This window comes from Suncus etruscus, chromosome 1, assembly GCF_024139225.1.
Source record: "Suncus etruscus isolate mSunEtr1 chromosome 1, mSunEtr1.pri.cur, whole genome shotgun sequence".
NCBI lineage: Eukaryota > Metazoa > Chordata > Mammalia > Eulipotyphla > Soricidae > Suncus > Suncus etruscus.
Window position 1 is genome coordinate 10,263,669 of NC_064848.1, and position 27,336 is coordinate 10,291,004.

A 27,336-nucleotide genomic window follows, 5' to 3' on the forward strand; every position below is an offset into this window, starting at 1 on the left:
TTGTGTCTGTCTCCTACTTTCCCAAACTTTGGATGAAATGCCATCCTTCCATCCTTCGTGCCTATGAATGTGACCTGAGTTTGTTTGTTTGTTTTCGGTTTTGGGTCACACCCAGCAGCAGTCGGGGATTACTCCTGGCTCTGTGATCAGAAATTATTCCTGGCCAGCTTTGGGGCACCCTACGGGATGCAGGGATAGAACCTGGGTGGGCCACATACAATCCTACACATTTTGCTATCACTCTGGCCCCATGACCTGATTTGGAAATGGGTTTTGGCAGATGCAGCTGAGATGTATGTGAACAGCCAGGTCATGCTGGGGTGGGTGGACTTCGAAACCAAGGTGAGGGATGCCCTTCTAATAAAAGGAGAAGCACAGGCCACTCCCTGGGAAGACCCAGGCACACTCAGACAGAGGGGCAGTCAGTGTTCTGCGAAATCAAAAATGAGATTTGAATGCCACAGCCTCATGCTACAAGACACCAGAATGTAGGGGCAGAAGCTTGGAAAAATTTTTCCCCAGACACTTCAGAGAAAAAGCATAACAGCACTGACACCTTGATTGAGGATTTCTGGCCACCCTGTGGGAGAATAAATTTTGTCATTTCAAACCACCCACTTTGTGGTAATCTGATCCTGCAGCCTAGAAAACCATCACACCTTTGAGCTCTCTCAATCTCAGAGAAATCAGTGTCATCTTGTTGGGTCATATCCCCATCCTTGAACTGGGGACCCAGAAGTAATTTGGCTAGCTCAGGCTATACAATCTCTGTCACATGAACCAGAAGGGAAGGAATAAAGATTGAGACAGATCTCAAATCAGAGTCTTCTACCAAGATCGTTATCTGTTTCCCAACATAGGATCCTCTGTAATTATGCATAAGCTGATTATAAATCTCAGTGTCTTTTAACAAAAACTTGACAGAATGCAGAAAGAGCTGTTTAGAGAAATCAACAATCTTCTACAATGTGAAACCCCTTTTCAAATACTACTTGACATTAGTCTGTTATATGCTGAGACTGCATTCATTGTGACTTTGTTTAGAAGCATATTTTTGCTGATTTCTTTCTTGATTTTTTTTCTCTCTACCTCATAAATGACTCCCAGAATGACCAGTGGGAGGGAGGTGTGGCTAATGTTTCTGCAGGGTGTTCATACTTTATGGCTGGAGATTGCATTGGACTCTGAGTTTTGTTTGGATGTCTGCTGCTATTCGCATGTGCCTACTTAGGGAAACGGCTGTGTTCATTCCACCCAATGCCACATAGGATAGTGAAAGCAGAAAACGCTTTCTGATAAACACATTAATATTGTCTCATGGTTCGTACGTAGTAGGCTTTTAATCACATTTCCTGTCTGTGATGACCTATCCTTACTTAGCTAATGCCCCTAGGAATTTTTCTCATAGCTACAGACCTAACATTGTCAAGATGATGGGAAGTAGATTTAGGGGCCCATAATCCTGGTTTACTCAGGACAGCAATGGTTTATGCCTATCTTCCCAGGCCCTTTCACTCTCAAAAGCCACTCTGGACAATAAATTGTCTAGTCAACATAGCTAGAACAGGATACTTTAATAGAAAGAAAGACTGTTGTTTAGATACTGATATTGAGGGCAACTGTACCTGTTTTCATGGGTAGATAATTGCAGTGCAAAGAGTTAGACATTTTCTAGACTACTTTAGAAAAGATAGTAACAGCTGTCAGTCTTTATCTATAGACTGTGGGACTGTTCTGTGTTTGTACAACTGAGATGCACTGTGTAAACTAAAGAATGAACTAAATTAAATAGAACTCTGAAAGCCAGAAGGTCCTATACATGGGAATCCCTGGATCTTTGAATTTGGGATTCTTTATTATGCTTCAGTAACAAAGAAATCCAGGCCCCGACAACTTCACAGAACAAGTGGGGTTTTTTGCTTCCTGTTACTTAAGCTATGTAGTATATGTTCTGCTTTTTTGGAACTCAGAGTGGCCAAAGCTCCTACTCTACTTATGCTTCCATTGAGATAAGGAAGAGGAAAAATAGTGGACCGAACATGGCTTCCTAAATGACTCTGCCAGAAGTGATTGTTTGTTGCTTCTACTCACATTCCACTAGCCATAACATGTTCTTTGACACTTAAATTCGAGGGAAGCAAAGAGGTTCCATAGATCATCAGTAAAAAGGAGGAGGCATACAATATCTGAGACCAGCTCTAACGGCTCTTAATACAGACAGGGAGCTTTGATGAAATTCCCTGAATAATTTTCCTAGTAATCTCAGGTGACTCTTTTTTTTTTTTATTTTTGGGCCACACCCAGTAACACTCAGGGGTTACTTTTGGCTATGTGCTCAGAAATCACTCCTGACTTGGGGAACCATATGGAATGCCAGGATTTGAACCACCATCTGCCATGATTGGCTGTGTGCAAGGCAAACACCCTACCACTGTGCTTTCACTTTGGCCCTATAGGTGACTTTTTTTTGTCCCCCAATTCACAATACAGACCAGGCAAAGGGCCTGGGTTGAAATGTATATGGGGTGCATTTACTGTACTTTCTCTTTCTTTACAGTCAGTGTAAAGAACACAGCCTGTGGTAAGAATTGGAAGACCTTATCTTTTCTTTTTTTTGATTTTTTAATATATATACATATATATATTATATATATAATCCTTCACCAGTGCAACATTCCCATGACCAATATCCCAAGTGTCCTTCCTCCCCACCCCACACAGGCCTGTACTCTAGACAGGCTTTTTGTTTTTTTAACTAAATTGCTCACAAAAATAGTAGATATTTGCTCCAGGGGGTATTCAAGGTGCCACCTAGGTCCTAAATAACCATAGTCACTGAGCTCACATTCTTCTTCCTGATTAACCTCTGGGATGTAGAGGTAGAATGCTGGCACCTAAGTGCCCAGGTGTGCTGCTGCTGCTTTTGCTACTTCAGCACCATATCTGGGATGAGGTGATCAGTTAAAAACATGGATGGTAGAATCAAAATGTAGGACATGGGCACGGAGCAACAGCACATCTGTAGAGCATTTGACTTGCGCGTGGCCAACCCTGGACAGAACCCGATTTGATTCCCAGCTTCCCGGATCCTGCCAGGAGCAATTTCTGAGCACAGAGCCAGGAGTAATCCCTGAAATCTGCCAGATGTGACCCAGCCCCCCACACACACACAAATTGTAGGACATGAGGCATGAGAGAGGAAGGCTTTTGAGCAAAGACTGGTAAGTTGGATCAGGGCACCGCTTTGATGAAGTAAGCATCATTCTTAGGTAGATGAGACTCATTTCCCCCAACCATGCCTCTAGCTAAGACAGTCCAGAATCACTATGAACTTCTCAGAGTGGATCAGGCCAACCTTAGGAACATAGAAGACACACTCCAGGAATACAACCCACAAGTTTCATCTCCACAGCTCTCTGATATATATCCAGAAATGCCCGACAAGACCTGAATACACTGGCTTAGTGTATCAGACAACGCTTTGTGAATAAATTAAAAAATGATGGCTTGGTTTTTATACTTGTGGTCTTTGAACACATCCTGCAAGATGCCCAGCAGGAAGTAGGCAAGAGCTAGTCTGAAATTTAGGGTAATAGGCCTAAATTGACCATGAGTTTAGTTAGAGAAATAACTACATTTTAAACTATCCTAATAATGAGAACATATGAGGGTTATAGAAAGCCTGTCTAGAGGACAGGCGGGGGTAGGTGGGGAGGAGGGAGATTTGGGACATTGGTGATAGGAATGTTGCACTGGTGATGGGTGGTGTTCTTTACATGACTGAAACCCAAATACAATCATGTATGTAATCAAGGTGTTTAAATAAAATATATAAAAAAAATTGACCATCGTGTGATTAAGGATCACTCACTATGACCTTTGAGAGAGTGCAGACAGAAGAAAAAAGGGTCAAGCTTGGAGCTTTACAGTTTGCTCATATTGATGAGGTAAGGGAAAGAGGTTTATCCCTGAAATGAGTTTGAAAAGAAATGACATCAAGTAATCATAATGCTGTATATCATCTGTTATATTAATAAAGTCTATTATATCTATAATGTTCTCATCACAAATAAAATGGTGTTTGATTGAGATTATTGAAATAACTCATAATTACTGAGCAGCTACTACATGAAACAGTACTCAGTTCTCAGTACTAACTCACAACATCATTGTGAAGTGTATTGTTATTAGTCTTCTCTTACAAAACATACAGGGGTAGAGAATAATTTTGTAGCTCGTGCAAGGTCACCCAGCTCATCTGTGACAGAGCCAGGTTCAAGATAAAAAGTCTGACAATGGAATTTCTGCTTTCAATGTTGGTTAGAAAGCAGGAGAAGGCTTCTAAGGAGAGGTGATCAATATATATCAATATAGGTCTACCTCGGTTCTTCCTCCACAAGCTTCCTTCAATTCTCTCATGCATACATTACTTCTGTTGATTATCTGAACTTCTTGCCATCTTTCCAGTATAATCATTTTTTGACTTAGCCAAAAGTGGTGTCTGGTTCTTGCCAAGATAGAAAGAAAAAATAGATAGAGAAGAAGAAAAATGTAGTTCAATTTTATTGTAAATACTTTCTCTTACTGACACAGAAGACCAAGAGCATTTTAGAGAGAATGGACTAATATGCATGGCATCAGTTCAGAACCATTTAGAATGATAGAGTTTTGATGGGTCTACAAATCTTCAGAGAGGTTAGAATATGAAGAAGAAAACTGGCCTCTGCATTAGTTAACATTCTCATTTTCTAGCTTGGCAAGAACCAGACACCACTTTTGGCTAAGTCAAAAAATAAAAGATTATATTGGAAAGATGGCCAGAAGTTTAGATAATCAACAGAAGTAATGTATGCATGAGAGAATTGAAGGAAGCCTATGGATGAAGGACCAAGGTAAACAGAATTGCAATTCTTAATTGCATGCTCCTGCTGTAGTGGATTTGTTAGTTCCAACAAGTTTCTTCATTCCAGGTTCAAAACCCTGGACATGGGGCTAGAAAGATAGCATAAGGGATAAAGCACCTGCTTTGTATGCAGCTGACCCTTGTTTGAATCCCCAGTACCAATTATTGTTCCCTGAGCACTGCCAGAAGTGATCTCTGAGCACAGAGCCAGGAATAAAGCCTGATTATATCTGGGTATGCTTCCAAACCCAAATCAAGAAATGACAACAAAAAATACAAACCCAGAAAAAGATCAAGGCCATATATTCATCCCTCTGCTCTGTCCTGGGGCACTGAGGACAGCACCTCCATGACTGCACAGAGGAAGAGACCATATATCCCCAAAAGAAGCCCAGGTGCTAGGACAGTGCGTCCCTACTGGTCCCAAACAACCATTGCCCATGTATGAAACTCAAGACAAGTCTAGGCACCCTCCATGCAGTTTATCGACTATCATTTCACCACCTGACTCTTGGGCTTCTTTATATCTTTGAGGGATTATTGTGGTTGAAATATAGCAAGAAAGCATCCATCTATCACCTCATTGTGATTATATTCTTAAAGATGTTTATACTTGGGCTCCCTTCCCAAGGTATGCCATGTGACTGTGTGTATTCCCTTTGCTCCAGATATTCAAGGCTGAGCAGTGTGCATGTACCCAGGGCCACAGGGGACGGGGGGGAGTGAGAGAGAGAGAGTTTATGTGTTGGGCAGGGGTCCTCTGAAGCCCTTTTCTATTTCAATATATCTTGAATCAGAGTTGACCTCAAAAAGACAAGGGGAGAGGGTTGGCTCCTCTGCACAGCAATGGGATTATGCATGTCAAGTGCCTCTCAAGCGTGTCTTGTCTTGTCCCATGTGTTTCTCTCAGTTTGACAGTGAGGAATGTACATGAAGCCAAGGGTTATCACATGTCTCTGTACATCTTTTCACTGGGACATTTAGGATCTGGAAAAGGAAAGATTATGTGAGGGAAAAAAAATTGCCTCTGCTCTAGGGTATTCTGTAAGGTGTAAATTATTCGTGTACAAGCAATTTTTTTTCTGGAACTTGAACCAGTATCATTCCAGGCAATTAGTCAAGAAAGGCCTCAGGATAGATTTCAACATCTAATAAGCAGATTAGTGTAAAGATGAAAATTTGAGGGATTTGAAAGTAAGCATAGAGCTTAAACCCATTGCAAAAGACTAAGTAAAAAGACCCAGTGCTGGTTTTTGTTTCTTCCAAAAAGCTTGGGTTTTTCTAGAGAGACAACTCCTGGCCCCCAGAGTGGCCCTGGGAGTAGTCACATGTCACCACTCCATTTCTGGTCCTTTTGTACAGTGGCAGGAAATCAGATTTAGTATTGGATGACTTGCCCTCCAACAAAGAAGTAGAAGAGCCAGTTTAAAAGAAAAAAAAAAAACACTAATTCTAGGTATTAAAAAAAATAGAAGGTGTAGCAAGGGAAGGGATGGGTTGATTTAAAAAAAAAAAAAAGAGAGAGAAGTTACATAACGACAGCCTGCTGAGCCGAGAGCAATCATTTGACAACAAAAGACTTTCTCCATTCTTGTAATCAAGCCATGACCAATTTGTTTCCTTTAAAAAACAAACAAATGTGTTTTCACATCAAGCCTACCAAAACTTTGCCAGGAAATCCTGGGACTGTCTTAATCCCTTGCAGCACTTCTCTCCTGCACTGAGCAGAGATGCCTGGGTGGGGTCTGTCCTGAAGAGAATTGGGGACATATTATGACTTTTGTATAAACAGAGAAATGAGTATTGAACTAAGAGGGGTTTGAAATACAAGAGCTCAGTGGTATAAAGAAATTTATATCTTTGCAATTTGTACTTAAATGATAAACTCAGTACACTGTAAATTTCCCCCACTTCCTGAAAGCCTGACTCTGAAATAATTAAATAACAACCATACTTGCTAGACTCCGGTGCCTCCTCCCCTAGATGTTTCTGTGTATTTGTGAGGTTTGTTTTCAAAGGATTAAATGAAAATTTGCATTACCTTCAGTTGGGGAGGGGAGAAGGAAAGGCAGGCATTGCTTCTCTTTTACCAGGTGATTGGCTTGTCTTATTTACTCATAATATCTAAATATTGCCTTATAAGGCAATTCTTATAAGGCAACTAAAGTTTACTCTGGAATGATTATTTATCATAATGCTACACTTTAGAGGTGCATTGTAGAAAAAAAAACTATATACTGGTTGTTTTCTTTAAGGTAAAGGGCATATGTCATGGTTCATAGTTCTGCCTGTCTGTGCCTTCTCTGGCTGAGTGGGAGTCTTGTATTGTACTCTGTTAGAAGAAAGTCACTGGGATCAATTAATCACATTTCATAGAGTTGTGGGAAGTGAAGTGAGAGCATCTATACTGTCAGTATAGTTTTCTTTTGTTTCAGTGCTCAGGAGGCCCTGACACCTCTCTTAGTACTTTTGGCCTTGATTTGGTAGTTCAATGTGAGTGCTTAAAGATGTAATGTGGTTTGGTCCTTCTGATGCTAGGAATTTCCTGGATTTCTCTGGTCCTTTGGGGGCTACCAGGGCTGCACCTTGAGATGTTTAAGGATCCAGTGGGGCCAAGAAAGAAACGTTGGCCACTGTTCTACCAATTGGCCCTGTCTTTGTGATTTTTGTCTCTTCTAAATGATGGACCCATCATTTATTCTAAATAATTGGACCCATCAGGCCCAATTATACTTGTGATTTGTATGAAGATATGGAATGAGTTTCTATTCTTTATTGAAAAAAGGTAAGACTCATATTATTTACAAGCTTGCCAATCTTTACATTAGATTTCTCTACAAATGTTCATCTAAAGCTTCTGGGTTTAATATGCAGAAATCAGGGGAATGATACAAATAAATATGAACACATACCACTTAATACTATGTGTAAATTGTGGTCACATTTAAAATGTAAATAATTTCTCTCTCTTCCTTTTTCCTTTTTGATAATGTGGTTTTCACTACTGTTCATGAAGGTATATGTATAGTGCACATCATTTTATCCCCTTTTAGCAACCATTTTTTGTCCAGAGTGATTACAGAGAGAAATAGACACACACAGAGAGATAAGGATGAAGGTTGAGAGGGAGGGAGGGTGGGAAGTAATCTGTCTGCCAAGAAGCAGGTGTGGGGGAGGGAAACTGGGGGCATTGGTGGCAGAAATGTGTACTGGTGAAGGTTGTATACATTGATGACTGAAATGCAATCATGAAAAATTTCGTAAAGACATTGCTTAAATGAAGTAATAAAAATAAAAGAAAAGCAAATACAAAGCAAACAATATTGGGCTGGAGAGATAGGAGAGAGTAAGGCATTTGAGTCGCATATGGCAAATCTGGGTGTAATTTTCATCCTCATAGGGTCCCCTGAGCACCACCAAAACTGATCCCTGAAAGTAAAGTCAAGAATAAGCCCTCAGTACTGCCAAAACCAAGAAATAAAATAAAGCGTACAAACAAACCAAACAGTATGTCATTGGTTGCCATTTTCTAAGAGGATATTTGAAAATGACTGAAATGACTGGGATAGATCTGGTATCCTGAGAAACCCTTAATAATAAGGATTCATTCGGTGAATGTAGAGGATGAGGGGCTAAGTCAGGGTTACTTTCTGAAAACTGGATTATCTGTTAACCCCATGTTAAATAAGTTGCAGTTTCTTTCTGATTTATAGTTCTTAACTGGCATGGAGGCAAATTCTACTTAGTAAGACAAAATGGTGGTGGCAGCAGTTATATGCATCTGATTATCTTGCTGCCAACCTGGCTGTCTTCAGAACTATAGAGCACCTTTGTAATCATATCCAGAGTCATTTCACATTTCTTTGCTGCAAACCTAGATTCAATAACAGCTAACTACTTAAGATCCTTTTCATTTAAATATTTAGCAACCAGTACATGTTGGGATATACATTTATATATAAATTATATATAAATATATTTACTTCCAAACTTCTCAACCATTTATGTTCAGAGAAATTTCTTAACTTTTATTCCTCCTTTGTTTTTATTTCTGTATTATTCTTGCTTCATGATGGTTTTTAGTGATCACAGGCTACGAACAACCCACTGAAGAAGATACCCCTTTCCAGCCTTTCTGTGCTAGGATCAAGACAGTACAGATTTGGTAGTTCTCCTGGGACAGATAGTAGTCATCATCATTGTCCATTGTATTGAATTCCTGTGGGAAGAGCCTAGTTTATATCTGGACTTTTCCATCTTCTAGGTTTACATTGCTGGATATGCATATGTAACACCACCACTACCAACAGCAATACTGTCACCATCACCACCATTAGCGGTAACAATACCAAAAACATCACCAGTAGCAGCAACAAAATAATACCAACCACACCCTTGTAAGGAAACCACTTTATAACCATTGAAAACATCTTGTATTCTTTTATTTAAATGATTCATATGTGAAACAGGGATAGTCAGACAAATTCTACTTTTGATGAAAAGATTTCTAAAAACAAATAGGAGTTTATAAATATATTTATAAGTTATTATTAATTATTGACAAATACTTGAAAAGTGGTCAATAGACTTTCTAACTCAAAAAGTACTACTTAATATTAATATTAATAGAAGTTTAGGAAAGCAAAGTTCCACAAGGCATTCAGTTAATTTCTTTCTTTTAAATATTTTTTAAAAATTGTATTTTATTTTACCTATTTTCATGCTGCACAGGAGGCCCTGATCAACCAGGTTGGTGGCTCAATGCAAGGGCTTGAGAATGTGGTACTTCTGGGATCTTGTAGTGCTGGGAAACCTAGCTACCCGGGTACTTTTAGGGCCTCCAAGGCTGCCCCCAACAGTGCCCACAGGACCATGTGTAACGAGAAGCAAACCCAGACCAGATTTGCCTGACCACTGTTCTATATACCTGCCTCAATTTTCCCCCTTAAGCCTTGCTACTTTCCCCTTAAACATTTATACAGGCAACGAGTCACTGATTGAAGAGGAGTTACAATTGGCAGAGTCTAAAATATAGTAAGCTTTGGGGATAGAGAGATCTGGATATTGCAGGACAGACAAGCTTTATCATGAGTGTAGAAACTAGAAATCAACAAAAAAAATTGAACAGAAAACTGTCAGGGATTTATCATAGTTATTTTATTAATTTTTGCTTTAACAGTTTATCAAGTGAGTCATAATTTATTGTACTGAGTTGAATTGTGTCAATGGGAGTGATTTGAAGTTTGGGTTAGCTCACTGAAGTAGCTTTTTCTTGTTCCAGAAAATTATGTGAATTTAAAATCGAGCAGCCCATTGAAAACAGGGCACATTTAAACAGGACAGTAGAATTTAAGTGTTGGAAGAAAACTTGCACTAATGGTTAAGAGATAACTCTGCTATGATCATTAGTTCTGACTGTCATGAGGAAAAGGGAAAAATGGAAGGAGTGGGCTTGTACATTCCAATGAATTCATGTAACTTCTATGTGCCAAAAAATCTGAAAAGGAAAGCATATCAGATATGTCCAGCTCTCATCCCATTTGTGCTTAGGATTTTGTAACTGCTCATCATATAATCACTTTGGCTCTTGTCTTTTGAGCATGTAGCTATTGGCAGTTTTGCATGCTTCATAGATACCCATCAATCAGTCTTGATGTCTTGATGTCCTATAGCCACTTGCTATGTTTGTTTAAGCAGACTTTGGGAATTGTATAAATAGCTTTATCAATCCACTCTCCTACCCTTGGAGATAAATGGGGCACCTTTAAATAAACCTCTTGGCATGTTCTTTTTACGATGGCTAATAGCCTCCTTCTGTGGCATTTCCAGCATGGAGTTGGAGAGGTTTCTGGCTTATCTGCTCCCCTGATATCTTGGAATCAGCTAGCATAGCATCCTCCTTTGGGGAGCTTTGGGGAAGGCTATTCAAAGGCAGTCAAACAAAACAGTGCCTCAGGATTGGGCAAGGGAATTCAAATTCACACAGAATTGAAAGACACACTTTTCCCCCTTAAAAAAGAGCAAAAGATTGCTACAACATGTTGGCATGAATTTATGCTATTTTCTGTGTATTATAAGTGCTAGCTGGAGGGTACAAGAAGAGCAATGTGCAAAAGACACACTTTAAAAGCCTCAACCCTTACCTCTTTGGACCACAGTGTCTCACTTAGAAGATTTAGAAATGACCTTCTCTGACCAGAATGATAATGCAGGTGAGGACTTGCCTTGCATGTGATTGATCCAGTTTTGATACATAGCTCCACTTATGATCCACCACCCCCTGCCAGAAGTGATCATTGAGCATTGCTGAATCTATTACCTTACCTCATCTTCCTTTTTCATTGTGGGACTCCAGTAAGATGATGTGTGCATAGTACAGGTGTGTTATTCCTGCTTTTTATAACCAAGTATCTGCTACATGGCTGATGCTCTTTAAGTGGGAGGCTGGGAGGCTTAGCTATGAGGAACACATGCACATGTTGGAAATAATATCCCAGGCTGAGGGAACAGCATAAACAAAGGTGTAGAGAATACAAAATTTGGGGGGCCCAGCCAAGAGTGGAACCACAGAGAGAAGCAGAGTGGACATACATTTCTTCTAGTCAAGGAGCCACACCACTACAAATAAAAAATAGTACTACACTACAAAGGTCACAATACTCACCACAGCAGTGACCTGCGACTGAAGATGCTAGTTCTGAAGACCTAACCAATATCAGCCATCTACATAATCTTTCTGATCAAGACATAGAGAGTAAATGTTAAAGAAACCATGAAGTGGACAGCTCATAAGATGCAAGAGGATATTAGAAAACTTCAAACAGAAATATCAGGGCTGAAACACATGGTAGGTGAAATGAAAACCTCACTGGAAAGCCTCATTAGCAGAGAACAGAATTCTGTTCTACTGAGAACAGAATCAGTCAACTGGAAGATGAGCTACATAACACCTCCATACAATAGAAGAAGCTGGAAAAGAGCCTTAAAACAAATGATTAGAAGGTGGAAAAAGTCCTCAAATAAAGTGATCAGATGACAACAGAACTCTAGGCTAAACTAAATACAAACAACATAAGAATCATTGGAGTCCAAGAGAACCAGGAAAAAAAAAACATTAAAAATCACCAGTCAAGGACGTCATTGTTGAGAAATTCCCAGAGCTAAAGAGTGCATGCAACTATATCTGGATGTGCAAAGATTATCAGCTAAAAAATTCAAAGAAAAGCACAGCAAGGCACATCCTCATCACAATAATAAAAACCACAGATAGATATATACAAAGAAAACTAAAAAACACTGCTTCAGGAAATAAAAGAGGACACAAGGAAATGGAGACAAATACTGTGCTCATGGATTGGGAGAATTAGCATCATTAAAATGGCAATACTTCCCAAAGCATTGTACAGACTTAATGAAATCTCTCTAAAGATACCCGTGATGTTTTTCAAAGAAGTATATCAAACACTCCTGAAATTTATTTGGAATAATAAACTCACATGAATAATAAAGCAACCCTTACAAAAGAAGATAGGAGACATAATTTTCCCCAATTTTAATTTTTATTATAAAGCAATCATCATTAAAACAGCAGAATATTGAAATAAAGACAAAATATCAGATTAATGGAATAGAATTGAGTATTCTGAGACTTAACCCCAGGTATACAACCAACCAGTCTTTGATAGAGAGGTAAGAAATACAAAGTGGAGCAAGGAAAGCCTTTTTAACAAGTGCTGTTGGGATAACTTGTCAACTACATGCAAAAAAGTGAAGTTAGACCTCTCTGACACCAGGCACACAAGTCAAATCAAAATGAATTACAGGCCTTGAAACCTGAAACCATAAGGTCCATAGAGGAAAATGTAGGCAAACACTTTATGACTTTGAGACTAAGGTCATCTTCAAGGAGGAAACATCACTGTTCTTGCAAGTGGAAGCAAAAATAAACCAAATGGGACTACATTAAACCAAGAAGCTTCTGCACATCAAAGAAAACAGTGACTAATATTCAAAGGCTACCTACAGAATAGGAGAAATTATTCACTCAATACCCATCAGATAAAGGGTTAATATCTAAAATGTATAAGTTACTGGCAGAAGTTAACTATAAAAAATATCTAACCCCATCAAAAAATGAGGAGAATAAATTAACAGACATTTCCTCAAAGAAGCAATACAGATAGCCAAAAGACACATGAAAAATACTTCATTTCATTATTCATAAGGTAGTTGCAAATCTAAACAATGAGATATCACACTACAGAGACTGGCACACATCACAAAGAACAAGAACAACCAGTGCTTGCATGGATACAGAGAGAAAGGGACTCTCATTTACTGCTGGAGAAAATGCCATCTAGACAAGCCTTTCTGGAAAACACAAAGAATATTCCTTAAAATAATGGAAAATGGTTTTCCTTATAATTCAGCAATTCCGCTCCTAGATATATACCCTCTGAAAACAAAAAACAATTCAAAATGCCCTCTATACTCACATATTCATTCAGCACTATTTATAATAGCCAGAACCTGGAAACAACCAGGTGCCCAAGAATGATGAGTGGTTAAAGAAACTGTGGTACATCTACAGAATGGAATACCATGCAGCTATTAGAAAAAAACAAGTCATAAAATTTGCTTCTACATAGATTGACATGAAGATTATTATACTGAGTTAAATGAGCCAGAGGGAGAGAGATAGACTAATTTCATTTAACTATGGGAAATAAGAAAAACAAGACAGGGACCGGAGAGATAGCATGGAGGCAAGGCATTTGCCTTGCATGAAGAAGGATATTGGTTCAAATCCTGGTATCCCAAGCCTGCCAGGAGCGATTTCTGAGCATAGGGCCAGGAGTAACCCCTGAGCGCTGCCGGGTGTGACCCAAAAACCAAACAACAACAACAACAGCAACAACAACAACACACACAGTATGATAATAATGTCTAGAGACAATAGAGATGAGGGCTAGGAGGATTAGTCCATGGTAGGGAGCTAGCCACAAAGAGTGGTGAATGCAGTTAGAGTAGAGAAGGGTCTACTATGATAATGCTAGTTGGAACTGATCACTCTGGACAAGAACTGGGTGCTGAAAGGAGAAAATGACATGCATGGTACCCTTTTATTAACAATATTGCAAACCACAGTGTCAAAAAAGAAAAGAAATAGGAGAGAGAAGAAATAAAATGTTTGGGGCAGGGAAGGTGGCGCTACAGGTTAGGTGTCTGCCTTGCAAGCAGATGGACCGTGGTTCGATCCCCCGGTGTCCCATATGGCCCCCCAAGCCAGGGGCGATTTCTGAGCGCATAGCCAGGAGTAAGCCCTGAGCGTCAAATGGGTGTGGCCCAAAAACCAAAAAAAAAAAAAAAAAAAGAAATAAAATGCTTGTCTCAGAGGTCGGTGGGTGACGGTGTGAGAGAGAAACTGGGAACTTTGGTGGCTGGAAATGTGCACGGTACTGCAAACCAAACTGTCTGAAAGAAAAAATAGGAAGAACGAGAAATACACACACACCACACACACACACACACACACACACACACACACACACACACACACACACACACACACACACACATATTAGTAGAAGAAAAATGTATGCCCCTGAGACAGGAAGAGGAAAGAATATTGGGGAGGATGAGAAGGAAACTGGGGATATTGGGGATGGGAAATGTGTCCTGGTGAAGGGTTTTGTACATTGTGTGACTGTAACTCAACCATGAACAACTTTGTTTAAAAAAAAAACTGTGTTATGAACAACCTTGTTACCATAGTGTTTATATAAATAAATAAATTGATTTAACAAAAGAAAATACAGAATTTTGGAAGGTCATCAGGAATTGTTCTCTGCCTGAACTAAGATTGGGTACAGAGGTGAGGCATAGGATAAGGTAGGGATAGATAGGGCCAGATTAAGGGACCCCAATAGGAGGCAATGGGAATTGGTTTCATGGGCAGTGCAAGTACTGCTGCATGTTTTCAGCAGAGGAGTTGAGTGCTCAAAACTGAGCCTGAAGCAAATGAATCTGACTGCAAACTGTTGCAAAAATTTCTCTGGAATAAGGAGAGGTATAATCAAACAAATATTTAAAATTTTGGCTGAAATCTTTTCACATGTTTTCTGTAATGGTTCTTTCTTGTTTTATTTTCCCACTCATAAAAGCCAAATTTCTTTTTTGTTCTATCTTTGTTGCATACTCGACAGCCATACTCCCTCCCTCCCCACCAAGCCCACTCTCTCCTGCCTGTCTATATGACTAGTGGTAGTTTTGTTTGTGTTTCTGTTTTGCTTTGTTTTGAGGCCACACCCAGTGGTACTCAGAGGTTACTCCTGGCCCTGTACTCAGGAATTACTTCAGGCAGTGTTGGAGAGAGCACATATATAGATCACAAGAGTGACCACAAGGATAGAACCTGAGTTGGCTGCATCTAAGGAAAGCACTCTACCGAATGTACTTCCTCTTCTGATGGGGATAGGGAAGAGAATTAAATTCTGCCAGAGGTTGTAAATGCCAGAATGGGAACATCAAGAATGTCCAGCCCTAGGCTCTGAGCTAGTGAGCCAGCTATGAACAGGACTCCATTACTGAGGGCAGTGAAATCATGCAATTTTGGTTTTCACCAATCCCAACCATTCATAATATTTGAATTTCAAACAAGAGGACAAATTCCTACATTGCATGTGGCCTATGCTTTGAAGATCAATATCTTGGGACTTATCATCCACAGATGTCTTCTGTCTTTCCTGGGCTAGTAAGAACAGTGATGTTTCTGTGAGCTCTAAAGAGAAAACCTATGTCCCTGCCCTCAAAATTAAATAACTCCATAATTATCAAAACTTAATAGACTGTAGGCATTCATGGATTTACTAAGGATCTGTGGCTCAGAGTTGATGTCACATGTGTTGTGAATCTGAAAAGTGTGCATAATGAAGACAGGTCACTTCACTGTTTTATTCTCTTTTTTAAGTAAATTTTAATTTAAATCACAGTAATTTACAAAGTTATTCATAGTTGAATTTTAGGTATACACTGTTTCATTACTAGCCTCAGCCTTTCTCTATCAATGTTTTCAGAGTCCATCCCATACTTCCTTATCCCAACTTGCCTCTTTTTGTTTTGTTTTGTATTGCATTTTGTTTGTTTCTGTTTTGAGGCCATATCAGTGTTCAGGGGTTGCTCCTGGCTCTGCATTCAGGAATTACTTCGGGTGGTACTTGGAGAGCCATATGGAATGTTGAGAATACAACTTGGGTCAGCTGCATGCAAGACAAGTGCCCTGCCTGCTGTACTATTTTTCCAGCCCCCCAACATGCCATCTTAACAAACATCTTTTAAATTTTAGTTGTTCAAGTTTGAGTCTTATGATTTCAGAGTTGCTGACTCTGTGGTTCAGTTTCGTTCTTCTTTAACACCACCAGTATATCTGAATCCTTTTGCTCCTTTTCCCTCCTTATTTCACATCTTTTTCCCTCCTGTCTTCTTTTCAGTGCATTTGCACCAATGCCAATTAGTTCATTAGGCATTTTTTTTGAAAATTGGAAGTCAAGTTTGAAAGTGTAGTTAACTTGTAGTGTGTATGTAGCATGAGGTTCTGAACAGGAAATTCACATTTATCTCTGTGGATTTGTAATTTGAAAAAAATCTGGGAGTCTCTATAAATATTTTTATATTTGTGAATCTGGGAATTCAAGAAGGTTCCGGATGTATGCCTCAGGAATGTCAAGAGTCTGTAGTAAACCCAAATTTACAAAACAGATAAATTATTCAAAGACTATCCAGATTAGAAAACAATTTTTCATCTTATTAAATATTTACTGTATTAGGTTTACCTTAGAAAAACCCTTTAGTAAATATACTCAGTGCTTGATTTATAGAAATTTGGTGTCTACAACTGAATTTTTATGTTCCTGAAAATTTGTATTGTATTAAGTGAAATTTACCTTTTGTACTGATTGTTTCTTCAAATTTGAAGACTCTACTTATATATTGAGAGTAATTGTTTAATAATAATTTAAAATTTTTAAGATATTTTTGTTATTGCCCTTTTTTACAATTTTTTACAATTTTTATTGAGGTACTGAGATTTAATTTTTTATTGCCCTTTTTACAATGTTTATTGAGGTACTGGGATTTAAAATTTAAAAAATTTTAAAGTATAATTAATAAAATATACTTTTTATGAATACATTATTCCAAAACCATTTTTATCACCAGAACTACTTTTCTCCACCCCACTTTCTTCCACCAGCATCCTAAATTACCTCCCCTCCCATGTATGCTCAATTCTAAAGACAAAATCTTTAATTCTGAAATTCTAATAACTTTAGCCATTGGTTGTGCTCTTAATATATTTCTTTCTATTCCACATATGAGAAAGATATTTTAGTGAAGCAAAATAGTTGTGTTTTGTTGTTAGTTTTTTGGTTTTATTGTGGGGTCACATCCTACAGTGCTCAGGGGTTACTCCTGGCTCTACACTCAGAAATTACTCCTGGTTGAGACTGGAGCCATAACACAATGGAACAGGATAATGAATGAAGAATTTGAGTAAAAATACCTTGGTTCTGATCTTGTTCTGGTTCCTGATATTAGAAGATAATTATCTGTTAACCTCTTAGCAGAGTCCACAATTGAATTGGCTTGAATTATATTAGCACCATTAATATTCAACTTGAGCTATGTTTATGGTAGCTGTAATGCCTTTTATCTTTTTTGTTTTTGTTTTTGTTTTTGGGCCACACCCGGCATTGCTCAGGGGTTACTCCTGGCTGTCTGCTCAGAAATAGCTCCTGGCAGGCACGGGGGACCATATGGGACACCGGGATTCCTTTGGTTCCTGAATCGGCTGCTTGCAAGGCAAACACTGCTGTGCTATCTCTCCAGGCCCGATGCCTTTTATCTTAAGTGCTCCACACGTTAGAGCAGATAAATAAGATCTGGAAGTGTGGCTTCAACTCACACACATACAGATTAGTGAAACTTATCTGTGCTTTGATATTGCACATGTATTTGGGGATACACTGGGTCTATATCCAGCAGTGCTCAGGTCTTACTGGTTCTGTACACAGCAACTATTCATGGTGGTACATGAGGGACCTTATGCAGTATCAGTGATCTTACTGATGTGGTTGCGTGCACAACAAGCACAAAACACATGACTTTTTCTGTATGTGTATGCAATAGCATATACATATTTGTCTTAGTAGGAAAATACTTCCTGTCATAGTAGGAAAATATTACTTACCAAGAGGGAAAGGTAAGATACATAGTTTTTAAGAAATCAGGTTGATGGAAGAATGCCAGTGCTGCTTAATCATAGTGTCTGAATCCAGGCAGCTTCTCGCTCTTGGTATGCAAATATTTTGATAATAAAATTTATATCAGTAGCTTTTTGGGTAATAACAACATACCATATGTTGGAGGTGTCTAGGGAGAAGCCTGAAATATAACCAAAGAAATAGCACCTTGCTACTTTTAGTGATCCCAATTTCACTATTTCTTCTTGCTAAATGGAAAAGTTATTTTTATATATTAGACCCAAAGCATTTCTTGACTTCAGAAACCAAAGAAACTGGTATTTTTTGTTTTGACTATTAATATTAATAAAATGTCTTAATAATTTATCATCCTTTAGATCCATGCTCTGCATGAATTTCAAACTTTTTCTCCCAACAGTCAGCTCTGCCTTAAGTGGTATGTAGCTATATAATCACAAAAATTAAAAAATATTTCCTAAATAAGGCAATTTGTGAAACAACTCCATATTTTGAAATGATTTATTCTTTTAGTAACAAAACTAACAATTTATCAACAAACTTAACAGACTAACCATTATGTTTCCTTATAAAGAGTGTTTATTTCAGTAACAGATATATTGATGTCTAGATGCATTTTTTGTTAACGGTATTAGAAAAATTGACTAATCAACTTCTGTCTGCATTCCCTTATTTCTTTTGAAGATTGTATCCTTCTCTTTTGAAACTATAGCCATTTGAGGGACATTTAGCAGTCTTCATCCAGGCTGCTAGTCTTCGTTTCAGCCATAATCTCTACAATTTCAGAGATGAGAGCTCTTTGCGGGAATGTAACAGAATGGAATGGAGAGACTAATTATCTTCTTCAAAACCACTTCATCTGATATTTTATAGCTAAATATTTACTCATTAATGAGCATCCACCAACAAATAGTATAAAAGAACAAAAACAGACCATTAAGAAGATTAATAGTAAGATTAAATCCCTCAACTGGATGAAAAATGATTTGGCTATTGCTTTATTTATATCTGTCAAATAGCTTAAATGTGTTATTTGTTTATGCAATCAACTCATGCAGGCATTTGGGTTGTTTCCATAATTTTTTAATAGAGCTGCAGTAAACACAACTTTTCAAATTAATGTGTTTATTTTCATTCTTTGGGTAAATACCCAGAAGTGAGACCACTGGAACACCTTTTGAGAAACCCTCTTGCCACAGTTTTACTTTCCTCTCACACTGGGGGTTTGGCCAGACCTGACCATGCTCAAGGCTTACTTTTTGCTCTGGGATCACTCCTGGCAGTGCTCAGGGGACCATGTAAGGTGCTGGGGAGTGAAACAGAGTAAACCATGAGCAAAGAAAAATGTCTTAACTCTTATACTATCTCACTTATTCTGCTCATTTTAAAAATCAGGTTGTATATTTTTGTTTGTTATATTTTAGATATTAACTTATTATATCATATGTGGTCTATAAATATTTTCTAACATTAAGTAGGCTACCTTTTTGTTATGAATATAATTTACTTTGCTATGCAAAGCTTTTTAGTTTAATATATTCCTATTTGTTTATATTCACTTTTGTTTACCTTACTGTTGCAGCAATTCCACAAAGATATCACTAATACTTATATCAAATAACTTATCACCTGTGTTTTTTCCTTGTATATTTTATGGTTTCAAGGTTAATAGTCCTATATCTTATCCAATTAGATTTTTAATATATGAAATAAGGTAGTGACCTGGCTTCATTTCTTGGCTTCTGGCTGCATGGCCAGTTTTTCAGCCACTACCAATTGAAGAGACTTTTCTTTCCCCATTGTACAATTTTTGCTTCTTTCATAAATAGCTGTCCATATTTCTGTAATTTTGTTTCTTGATAATTGAAAAGAAATGATATGATAATTATATGTAACAACCATAAAAATGAAGTCTTATGATTTACAACAACATGGATAGTCATTTAAGAGATTATGCCATTTGAAATAGAAGAAAGACGAAGAATGTATAATTTTTATTTATTTTCAGAATATAAGGGAGCAAAAAATGTACACATTGAACAATTCTTAAGCTCTGATAATAGAATTGTGATTATTAGAGAGCAAGAGGGATATGCATAGTTAGAGAGGACTGACTTGGGTAGAAGTTGATCAATCCTTGTATATTTAATGGTAGATGCTGTTTGATATATGTATGCAGTTCCAGAGGTGAGAAACTATATTCTTAAAATTTGTACAAGTGTTATAAACTAATATTATATTAATTAAAAATAAGTGAAGTGGGGCCGGAGAGATAGCACAGCGGTAAGGCATTTGCCTTGCATGTGGAAGGTCGCTGGTTCGAATCCCGGCATCCCATATGGTCCTTCGAGCCTGCCGGGGGCAATTTCTAAGCATAGAGCCAGGAATTACCCTTGAGCATTGCCGGGTGTGACTCCCCCAAAAGTAAAAATGTATTTATTAAAAAAATAAGTAAAATGCAATTTTTGATAGTATTGATGATTTTTGTTTTGGCTATCTCTATTTTTTACCTTAAACCAGAAAAGTTCTTGTATACATTTTCGAGCTTCACCAAAAGCTCTGTTGTTTGTGTTTAATCTGGTAAAGTATTTCTAAAATTGACTCCAAATAAAGCTTCAAGCAACTTAGTTCTTTACTAATTGTTTTCTAATTGATTTTCTTCTAAATCCTAACTTTCTCTTAAATTAAAAAAACTTCTGGGGGGCATTACAATAGCACAGTGAATATTTATCTTGCATGCAGCTAACCTGGATTTAATCCTTAGAATCCCATATGGTCCCCAAACCTATCTGGAGTAATTTCTGAGTGCAGAGTCAGGAGTAAATCAGAGCTCTGCCAGGTTTGACCCCTCAAAAATGGAAAATTATAGTGATATTTGTCAAACATTTTCATAGTTCCTTAATAAATATTCTTGTAAAATTTAAATTTTTTCTTCTGCACTTTGAAAATTGTCAGGCTTAAATCAATTGTGTAGTACAGGGATAGCATCTTCCCAATCCTAGTTCAAATCCCTGTCACCATATATGGGTCTACTGAGCACCTCCAGGGATCATTTTTGAGCATAAAGCCAAGAATAGTTTTTGAGCATTGTTAGGTATGGCTGCAAAACAAAAATAAAAAAGTTGGGTTTAAGCTGATTTCTTTCTCTACACCAGAAAACTCACTACTTGATATATGTACACATCCAATGCATTTATGAATTTTGCCATCTATGTATGAATACATTTTATGAATTTAAATTGTCAGTTTGTTCTAACTTTGGGTTTAGGGTCATCCTATTGTTGTTGCTTTGCTTTATAATTAACTATTTGTTGTCAACTTTTTTATGAAGTATCCCAACTTATGCTAATTTCAGGTTACTTTAAATATGTTATTAATTTCTACATTTTTATTGTTTAAAGCATATAACTGAAATTTTCTGCTTTTAACCAAAAGATCTCCAACCCTAGGAATGTTCAGGCTCCCTTTTGATAATCATTTCATTTGAATTAAATTCAGTTTCAAATAAATAAATTCATAATTTCAAATAAATAAATGCTAAAAGTTTTGAAAAAAATACACAAGAGAAAAATGAAACATTGAAGAAGTATTGGGGGTGGGTGGACCACATCCAATGATGCTCAGGGGTTACTCCTGGTTCTGCACTCAGAAATTGCTCTCCTAGCAGGCTCGGAGGACCATATGGGATGCTGGCAACTGAACCTGGGTCCATCTTGGGTCAGCCGCATGCAAAGCAAATGCCCAGCAAATGTACTATTGCTCTGGCCCCAGATGTAACCTTTTGGATGATTAAATACGGCAGTGTCAGATACTTGTATTTACAGAAGAAAAGAGAAGTGTCCATCATTTTTACTGAATGGTATGTCAACATTTAATATTTAGGAAATCATATTGAAGAAAAATTGAAAATAATCTGATTATCATCCCTCAGCTTTTTTTTTAATATAAATCTACAAATAGAAAACTTTACCTACTACTCTATCTGTAATAAGCATTAGAGGGTAATATTGATGTCCTTACATTCTTCTTTAATATGTGTGAGGATCTTTTTTAATGTAGATGTTTTATGTCCAAAACTTTTCCAGACACTACCTGAAAAAACAATCAGAACTCATGGTGTGCAGGGAAATAGGAACAGAGATACAGTCTTGAAAACAGCTTTGAAAATAAGAATTGTGAAGCACTGTCTTGTCTGCTTTGGAAATGAGGACATGCCTCCTGCCAAATGGGAGACAAGGACCACTTTGGGGTCAAATGCCAAGATGATGAACTTGCATATTTCAGATGCTTTGTATTTTGCTTTTGATGTTTGGAGCCTCTGATTTTGGTGCAGTGCTTGAATTGATAAACTGTGTTAGGTGTTGTAGAATGTTGCTGAGTTCAAGAAGAAATACTTTAATGTCTGAAAATGACTGAAGTCTAGTATACTCCCTACAATCAACTTGGGAAAATTTTTGAGATGAAATAGACTCCTTTTCACATTTGGGCAATTTTTCCCTTATGATAGGTGCAACACAGCCCTCATGTTAGATAATTTAAGAATTGCATGAGGTAATATTGGTTACTGCAGATACCCTAGTGTATGCACTGTGAGACATATAAAATGTTTAGAGAACTGCATTATTTCACCCCACTCCTGAAGTGCACAAGGCAGACAACCTAGGCTTCTGAAAGCCCCCGATGGATCTGGCTAGGCCTTGGAAGCACTCTTGATACCTCTTTTTCTGCTGGAACTCAAAGCTAGGAATCCTGCTATTTAGTCCCCAGGTCAGGTCAGGACCTCACTAAGCATGCAGTAACTAATGCAAATTTCTGTGCTTCATCATATCTCACAGGCAAGATTGAATAGATATATTTATGATATATATATCATGAACATATATATATATTCAAGATACATAGAATAAGAGATATATTCTAACTCTAGTCACCAATCCATACAACAGCACACAAAACACACCCCAAGGGTGCAAAAGTCACAATGGGAAAGAATGCAGAACCCCACTATGCTTATTAGTAAATGAAGATAGTAATCTTGAAAACACAACCAGTAATAGTTATTTATATGACCTGTCTCATAAAAGACTTTATAGAGAAAATGTGGATATTTAAAGAATTCAAGGAAACAATGGAATGGATAGACAAAACAAGAGAATCTGAGAGAAGAAATAAAGAACTACAAATAGAAATTAAAGAATTAAAAAAGAATTCAGTAGGTGAAATGAGAAACTCACTGAATGGCCTCAGAAGCAGAGTAAACAGAGTAACTGAGGACAAACTCAGGGAGCAGCAGGATGAGATGCAGACAACAACAGAAGATGGAGTAAAGATCTAGATATCAGACTTGAACCTATAAGTTACAGAGAGGAAAATATAAATAGAACTCTTTAATCCTGAGGCAAGAAGGATCTTTAGGATGAAACTCCACTGCCCAAGCAAGGAGTAGATATAGACAAATAGGACTACACTAAACAAGAAGCTTCTGCACCTCAAAGAAAATGGAAATACACGAGGGGGAAAAAACCTAACGCTATAATAAATGGGGAAAAGAACTTCCTCAAAGAATAAATACAAATGTCCAAAGAGAATATGAAAAAAATGCTCCAGATCTTTAATCATCAGGGAAGTGCAAAATAAATCAACAATGAAATAGCACCTCACACCATAGAGCAGGGGTCTCAAACTCGCAGCCCGTTGGCCGTGGGTCGTTTGCGGCCCTCCATGCAATATTTTGTGGCCTGCGGCCGGCCTTCAAATATCACAGTATTTGCGATTATTCGCTTACTGAATAATCGCAATAAAAAGTCAATTAGTAAGAAAAAAATCGCATTAAACACTCGCATACCCCGAGCAGTTCCGTTCAGGGTATGCAAATGTTTAATGCGATTTTTGCGATATTTTTTCTTACTAATGCGATTTTTTTAATTTAATTTTATTATTTTTTTAATTTTTATTTTGATCATAGTGGCTTACATATTGTTGACAATGATATTTTAGGTACATATTTACATAAAATCAGGGGGGATTCCCATCACCAAATTGTCCTCCCTACACCTCCGTTTTTGTCCTACCTCCCATTTCCTCTTCCCTCACCCCCAGGGTAGCTAGAATATGTGGTCTCCTCTGTATCTAGCCTACTGCATAGTAGTCTTGCACCTGTTTGGTCCTGGTGTCTCCCTTGTTTCCCCCTCTAACTGGGGGGGCAGGACTAGCTAGTTCAAGTTACGTGGTTTTGTTTGAAGGAGAGAAAAGTAATAAACTGGGGTAAAAGTCTAATACGCCGAAAATAAGCGGAATTCTTCTAGAGGCTCTCAACATCGGTTTGAGAAACGAAGGAGAGAAAAAAGGTGAAACATTCCACCAGTACAAAAAGAAGTGTCAAATATCCAGTGAGGACTCCAACAATAAACACAAGCACAAAACAACAACAACAAAAAAAACCAAAACAAACAAACAAAAAAAAGAAAACACACAAAAAACAAAAAACCCCACAAAAACAAACACAAAACAAAACAAAGCAAGCAAACAAACAAAAAACGCCATGGTGTTGATATAAGAAACATGGCATAGCATATAAAGAAAGAACAGAAAGGAAGAGAAAGAATAAGTATAACTGGGGACAACTTCAATTATCACACCCAAACAGAGAAATTGACCAAAAATAGGTAGGTAAATAAAAATAATAATAATAAATGAAAATAAAATAATATATAAAAAAATAAATAATGTTTTGTGCTTTTTTTTATGCGATTTTTATTGCGAATATTTGGTAAGCGAAATCCCTTATGTGGCCCTACCTCATCCCGACTTTGCCTCCTGCGGCCCTCAGGAAATTTGAGTTTGAGACCCCCTGCCATAGAGACTGGCACTCATCAATAACTACCAGCGTTGGCAAGGATGTGAGGACAGAGTGGTTCTCTTTCATTGCTGGTAGGAAGATCAATTGGTCGAGGCTTTTTGTAAAACAATATAGGCATTCCTCAAAAACATTGAAATTGAGTTTCTATATCATCCAGAATTCCACTCCTCAGAATATATCCCAAGGGCCCAAAAGCGTGATGCAGAAAAGATATCCACACTTTTATAGAGCTGTTCATTGCAGCTCTATATACAACAGCCAAAATATGGATACAACCCAATAGGTGACTGGATAAAGAAACTACGGTACACAATGGAATACTATTTGGCCTTAATAAAGAAAATAAAGTAATGCAATTTTATGCAATATGGATGAATCTGGAGAATATCATATCGAGTTAAGTCAGTCAGAGGGAGAAAAAAAGACTCAGAATGATCTTTTACATGTGAAGTGAAGGGAATATCAGAGTTGGAGAGATAGCATGGAGGTAGGGTCTTTGCCTTGCATGCAGAAGGTCAGTGGTTCAAATCCCGTCATCCCATATGGTTCTTGAGCCTGCCAGGAGCAATTTCTGAGCTTAGGGCCAGGAGTAACCCCTGACCCAAAAACCAAAAAAATAAATAAATAAATAAATAAATAAAAAGGAAGGAATATCAAATGCCCAATGCAATAGAAATTGAGAACATAACTGGTCTTCAGTAGGAAGCTTGCCACTGGGGCAGGGGTAGGAATGGGCTAAGATAGGGAAGGGAACACTATGATAGTAACTGGGGGAAGAAGTACCTGCCACAGAGAAAGGCTGGAGGGTGGGAAGAAAACTGGGTATATTGGTGAGAGGTAGTGATTACTGGTGAGGAGATTGGTGTTGGAACAACCTATGCTTGAAACTCAATCATAAATATTTTTGTAACTTTGTAATTCACAGTTATTCAACTAAAATGCTTAGAAAAATTAAGCAATTTTGTAGTCCCACATAACTGCTTGTTCAACATGTACTAAATTCAATTCAGCATTTTGATGATAGGAAGAAATTCATCCATGGTTAATAATGTGAAAAGAGATAAGACAGAATGGAAACTTAATTATCTAAACTTTTTTTATCCCATTTTGAAAGTATGCATAGTGACCACATAAGGAATAAGATCTCAGTTTGGAAAATTGTTACCTATTTGAAATGCCATATCTTGAACAATGGTATTTTTTCAAGAATATCAACAAAACATGGGATTTCAATGGAAAATATCATTTTAAAGGTGAGCTGATGAATTAATTCCTATATAAAAGTGGGGAAACTGGGAACTGGCATCAGAGAGAGGTGAGAGTGTGGGGTGGAGGATCAAATAAATACCTTGTCTCTCACTCTTCCATTTTTGGTGTTTGTGAGTCATACCTGGTGGTGCTCAGGACTTACTCCTTACTCTGTACTCAGGGATCACTCCCGGTGGGGTTCAGGTGGTACTGGGGATCAAACAGGGTTAGCTATATGCAAGGCAAGCATCCTACCTTCTGTACCATCTCTCTAGCCTACCATCCCATTTTCTATTGGTCAAACTGTCCAGAAGCAGAGAGAGAGAGAGAGAGAGAGAGAGAGAGAGAGAGAGAGAGAGACAGAGACAGAGACAGAGACAGAGACAGAGAGACAGAGACAGAGAGAGAGAGAGAAGCAAAATGCCTAAAATGCCTGTCCCAGAGACAGGTAGTGGGTGAGGGTGGAAGGGAAACAGAATACATTGGTAGTGGGAAAGTTGCATTGGTGAAGGATGTTGTACATTCTATGACTGAAACTCAACCATGTGGGGCCAGAGCGATGGTGCAGTGATAGGGCATTTGCCTAACATGCTCAGGAGTAACCCTTGAGCATCACTAAAAAATTTAAAAAAAAGAAAAGAAAGAAACTCAACCACGAACATTTCTGTAACCATGGTGCTTACACAATTATCATTAAAAAAGAAAAATGCAGGGCCAGTGTGGTGGCGCTAGAGGTAAGGTGCCTGCCTTGCCTGCGCTAGCCTAGGACAGACTGCAGTTCAATCCCCCGGCATCCCAGCGCATAGGCAGGAGTAACCCCTGAGTGTAACCGGGTGTGCCCCCCCCAAAAAAAAAGAAAAAAAAAGAAAAATGCTTCCAGTGGCAATTCCTCACTGAAATCAAGGTTTCAATGTACTGTTTTAAAAAAAAATAAAGCAACTCTTTGAGGAAAAAGTGCTAAAAATTACCAGAATTTAAAAATAAAATTTGAAACATTTATTTATTATTTTTGGTTTTGGGACCACACCTATTATTTCTCTGTAAAAATC

The 27,336-nt window shown here is 37.9% G+C and overlaps 1 non-coding gene across 1 annotated transcript; it reads right to left on the bottom strand.

Annotated features, from left to right (window-relative positions):
- Positions 1 to 2,465: 2,465 nt before the first annotated feature.
- Positions 2,466 to 2,598, bottom strand: LOC126031272 (small nucleolar RNA SNORA51). Its single transcript, XR_007503266.1, has one exon. It is a non-coding gene; the product is annotated as a small nucleolar RNA SNORA51 (small nucleolar RNA).
- Positions 2,599 to 27,336: the final 24,738 nt, after the last annotated feature.